We start from the raw sequence: 5,655 nt of genomic DNA on the forward strand, positions 1-5,655 counted from the left end.
TGTGACTATATTGATTATGCTAAGAAAAATTTTGACCACCTTATATCTAAGGTTAATTGATTGCTAATTAAATTTGATTTATTTATCAAGTATCTGAATAAATCCAATGTGATTCATTCCCTCCTTATGATCTTACCTCTAGCACAGGAATTATGATATCGATATTTATCTTTTCGAATTTAATTTAATTTTGAGATCATTTTCATAATCATAATGAACCATTGTTGTCAAAAGTCATAATCATGATCACCTTTACTTTTATCTGATGATATGATTTTAATCAAGGTGGGGCATCTTTTATAGAATCAAAGTTTCGTCATAGTGTTTGTGCTAAATTCATTTTATGTTCTATTCCAAATATATTTAATTTTAATAATTAATTTTGCTATAAAATTTTATATCTAATTAATCCCAACTCAATATCAAATGAACATATATTTATTTCAATTCCAGAGTCTCGATCATTTAATTAGTATTGGTCTTATTATAATATAAAAAATAAAAATATTAATTTTTTATTATCTATGTCAGGAAAAGGCGCCAGCAAATTTAAATCACCACTCAGATATGCCGATGCTTATTGTGGGCGTTGGAAGATGAAATTGTTACGACGCTTAAAAGCATCGACGGACTCTTTTCATGCGTCACTAAAATTCACACTTACCCCAACCCTTCGTTTAGTCGAAACCCTAGCCCTTTGTCGCTCCACCCCTTCTTCGGATTCCTTCCAGGTCCTGTGCCTCAATTTTCGATCGGAAACCGACTCTCCACCTCATTTAAAACCCACCCTCCCCCACCATTTCGAGCCCCAAACTGATCCCTCTCTTCCTCCTCCTCCTCCTCCTCTTCCGACCTCATCGCTGACAGTATCCCTCCTCCTCCTCCGACCTCTCGTCGCCGACGGTCTCCCTCCTCCTCCGACCTCTCCACCGCTCCTCCACCTTGCTCATCCTCCTCCGGTCTCTCATCACCATCGCCGTCATCGTAGCTATCCCCTACTGAGATCCAGTAGGAGATCACCATCAACGACATCGAGAGTCCATCGACTGAGCTTCGCTAGGGTTCGTGGTAATTGTTCTCATCTCCTTTGCCAAATTAATCCCGATCCTTTGGCAAATTGATCCCTTACCAACTGTTCTTATCTCCTTTTCTACAGTACAGCAGAGCCGACTGGGGAGCCTCTCCAACCATTGTCGAAACCTCACCATCCTATAGATCCTGGTACATCATCTCTCTGTTGTTTTGTGCTGTGTTAACCATCCTTCCAACCTCATGGCATCATTGGTCTTTCTTTTAGGAGCATAGCATGCACATTTTCACTGTTTGATGAAATGCCCGATTAATTTTCTTTTTGGCAATAATGGATCGATCAATCTTAATTATGTCACAGAACAATGCATGTATGCTTCAATTATGTTGCTCTTTGCTTGCAAAGATGATTTTCTAATGGAAATTTTCTACATTCATGTCACACCAATGATGCATCTTCGGAGAAGCAAATCACTAGTGAGGTCACTGGACCATGTTTAAATCATTATTCTTTCCATGCAGATGCTCATCTAATTTATTTTCATGGTTCCAGTGGGCATTAACCAAAATATCACGTCATCTAATTTTAAGTTTGTTATCACTTATCAACATTCAAGCATTCGTCTTTTAGCCGAGTAGTCCAATAAAGGTTAACTGATTTAAACCTAAGTTTCTGTGGATTAGACTTTAAATTTTCCTGTGACAGATGGGTCTTTCTGTGGTTTTTTTGTTAGCTCCATATCTAAGTTCATGGGTGTTGTTGCAAGCTCGTTCTAAGGTGCTGTTGGAGGCTTGTTCCCTGATTTTTTTTTTTCCTGATTTTGTCTTTAAACAACTATTTCTTAGTTTTCTACATGATTAGCTGTTGTATATTCAACAAAAAGTTTATATATATGGTCGGTTGATGTTGGTGTGCTATCATGATATTGATGTTCTATCATGTATATTCAACAAAAAAGTTTCTTTTTTGTCATCTTCCTGCTTATAAAATTTTATTTCCACTTTCAATGATGATAAGGTACCTTAGTTTACCAGAAGTTTACTGAGTGGTGATTGAGTGTGGGATTTTTTTTTTTTTTTTTGCTTATTATTCTTGCCATGGAACACACATTGAAGTGAATTAATAAAAAAATGTATTGCCAAATACTTGATTGAAATCAGTGGAATAAAATGGTTGCTGCCTAGAATGCTTTACATTCACTTGTAGGATTGGAGGCAGACCTTCATTGCTTTGACATATACTTGAAAAAGTTGATGTGAATGGACACTACTATTAAATCGCTGAGGTGCTTTGGAAATCTCTAATTTAAAAATTTTATAAATATTACATTGCATAGAATCATAGATTCATCTTTTGATTAATATACATATTCTACGGCATCCGTACATTTATATATTTTTGTATGGATGGAAGAATTATGTACATTAGTCAATTGATTGTCCAATATGGACAATTTTGAAAATATAATTAATTTTATAGGTCATTACAGTAATCAAATAGTATGGTGAGAGTTCAAAAGAAATTTCGGACAGCCTGATGCCTCTATCTATCTTTTGAGTTTTGTAATTCATGAACTTGATGGACAGGTTTATGTATTGATATAGATTGTTATTATGACTTTATGTTGCTGTTTGAATTTTGTTAAGCAGGTATTTTCTCAAATATATTTAACTTAAAGCAAGGATTGAAATACTCTTTAATGAACTAACCTGTAGTTCTCTTTTTGGATCTAGTTTATTATAAAAATGCTCGTGTGCTCCTTCATGATGAAAGTATATATCGATTTGAGTGTGTAAGTTTCATGCCATCTGTTCTTTTATTATTGAGACTTTGACTTCTTGTTTTCATAATGGTAGTCAAAATACTGCATCTAAATCTATGGTAGTAAGATATGGTGGGGTTTGCCTAGTATTTTTGGATGAGTTGGTAACGAGTTGTGCTTGGGAAGTTTTGTTGTTGATGAAGGCTTTATGTTGCTTTATGATGGGGTTTTATTTCGATGCTTCAGAAACTCTTATACAAATGCTTGATTTGGGGTTATGGCCTGAATACATATATAGGGCAGCTGTGTTGCAGGGACTTAGGAGGAGCATACAGGAATCTGGAAACATTGAACCTTACATCAAGCTGTGCAAGCACCTATCTGATACGGATCTGACTGGACCCTGCCTTGTATATTTGTACATAAGTAAATATAAGCTGTGGATTATAAAAATGCTCTGACGGCTTTGATGAGAGTTTCTGCCAACTTGTTTGGTCGATTGTTCTCTTACCAGCCAAGCTTTTCTTTATGCATTTTGATGCACTTGTATAGTAAGATGAATGAGGATCGGAAGTTAAAGTGTTTTAATAGGCACCAAACATGGATCAAGATGAAATATGTCCAATAAAATGTCACCATTGTCTATACGGGCATACATAAGATATATGTAGTCTCAGATTTTTATAACTTTGCCTTCTATGATGTTGTAAATCTTGTAACTTTGCCTTCTATTAAGTCTCCCTCAGGTTGAAGCTTGACTATCAAGTGCAGGTTTCTGGAAAATCAATGAGGGAAGAAGTGCAGGTTTGTCCTCCACTCTTCATTATTTTCCTTTTTCTAACATTTGTTAAGTGCTACTGGTATCTACTCTATACGTATCGCTGCTCCACTTCCCGTTGTTATTTCAATATGCTTTGAAGGTTGCTTGCTAATGCATGTAACGGTATAAGACTGGTAACACATAGGTGTGCATGCATGCATATGTGAAGTAATGTTATGCAGTGTTGCATGTTCCTGGAAGAAGTCCCATTGCTTGCATGACTATGTTGTTGCATAAGTAGTCATCTCTGTGGTCTAACCTATTTAAGAAGCACCTTATAGATCTGAAAAGTGAGAACTCATCTTTCTCAGCATTTTTTTAATTTTTTAAATAATGCAGGAGTGAAGAAATGCATGAAGAATATCACCTGTAAAGTAAGGCAGGACAGGTGATGAATGGGAGTATTCATGTTCGGTTGTATCAGGGAGAACTCCCTGAAAAAATACATGCTAATACGTTATACATTACTAAAATTAGTGTATGTGTTTTTTTTTTCTTTTCCTAAATTAGATGAATTGTAAGTGAGTTTATACTGAATCTTGGATTGCCAGATCAAAATTTAAATGTTCCTGAGGAATTGCATGAAATGCTTGTTCGCAGCCCAAAAAGTTAGTTCTCCAGAACTGGTCGAGTATTTCTCTTAGGCTATAAAGCAGGCCGCTTCATGTATGACCCTCAGGTATCTTTTTTCAGAATATTTTGGGCAGTTAATAATTTTTTTATTTGATACATACATCTCGATTCATCTCTGTTTTTGTAAAGATGCTAACAGGAGGTCATCAATAAAATGCGTGTGCATTCACCAATCTTGAATCAGATTAAGATCACAGCTTCTGGTCATGCTCGTTTTGCATTGCGTCGCACTTGCCTTAAGTTGATGTATGATATGTGATGCCTCCAATAGTAACTAACGTTGGTTCTTAGCCAAAGTATGACACGAGGAGGCGGCAGAAAACGAACACGCCAACAGCAGGTGGGGGTCCATGCCTGGGACTTTTCTCGTTGGCATTCCCCATGCTGGTCTGATGGCTCTGCAGCATATTAGAGCAGGTCACTTGATTGACTTGTGCGGGCATGCCAATCTATTTAAAGCCACTTTGAGCATCTAGTGGCTCCTCATAATTTGCCTTGCGACGTTACCACCAGCCGACTCTCCAGCCAGTGGATCGGATGCGCGCTTCAATACCGCAGTCAACGGAAAGCAGTCGTACATCTTTGCCTGTTACTATTTCTCATAACCATGCAGAAAATTGGCACTTCTCGTCTGCCTTATTTTCTTGTCGTCTTTGTTGGCGGTCCCTCAAGAGGGAACTAATAAATGGGTGCGGAAAGAATAACATTAGACAAAGGATGGTGGTACTAGATTCCAAAAACAGCATGTGCAACTTGAGAGATTCCAAAGTGATTCACGTTGTTTCAACATTTTTAATAAATTTTGAATAGGTATATATATATTATTATGCAGATTATTTTTGGATTATGTATTTTTTATTTTTTTTTAAATTTAATAAATATCGACATTTTAAAGCATTGAAAATGCTTAGCAATTGTTATAAGCATCAGAATTTACATTTTTAATTAACAACACAAACGTTAGCGTCGGTAACATGAGAGCTTTACCAAAAGATCGGAAAAAATACTTTGCCACACTTCATTTAACGGCACTTGTTTGATGCTTATAGAAGCATCGAGGAATTAATTTGCGATGCTTACAAGTGTTGGTAATTGACTAATTTTGCATCAGTAATGCTCCATTATGTTGTAGTATTAATCTATATCTAAATCATAAATGCAATAAAAAAAATTTGATCGCACTGATTTTATTCGAAGAGAGATGAGATCTTTGATTGTATATTAAAGAGATAAAAATCTAAAATTGATGCAGAGATGCCGAATTGTGAAGTATACTTAGGAAAAGTCTGTATTTTGGTGTAGATATGTGCTTGAGTATTGTGGTTGATTTGAGGAGTCAAATTACTTGCAGATATTTTAGTTATGTGATCATATATTCAGTTTAATAAAATTATCAAGTTAAGATAAATT

General features: G+C 35.9%; 1 long non-coding RNA gene across 4 annotated transcripts; it reads left to right on the top strand.

Moving 5' to 3' along the window:
• Positions 1-596: 596 nt before the first annotated feature.
• On the top strand, positions 597-5,133 carry LOC105035133 (uncharacterized). 4 transcript variants are annotated; one of them, XR_012141006.1, is made up of 6 exons: positions 597-1,068; positions 1,157-1,221; positions 3,091-3,596; positions 3,952-4,090; positions 4,164-4,291; positions 4,375-5,133. It is a non-coding gene; the product is annotated as an uncharacterized lncRNA (long non-coding RNA). The 4 variants fall into 4 exon arrangements; XR_002163687.3 differs by having other exon boundaries at positions 2,764-3,596; positions 3,952-4,291; XR_012141005.1 differs by having other exon boundaries at positions 3,952-4,291; positions 4,385-5,132.
• Positions 5,134-5,655: the final 522 nt, after the last annotated feature.

This window comes from Elaeis guineensis, chromosome 4, assembly GCF_000442705.2.
Source record: "Elaeis guineensis isolate ETL-2024a chromosome 4, EG11, whole genome shotgun sequence".
NCBI classification, from domain to species: domain Eukaryota; kingdom Viridiplantae; phylum Streptophyta; class Magnoliopsida; order Arecales; family Arecaceae; genus Elaeis; species Elaeis guineensis.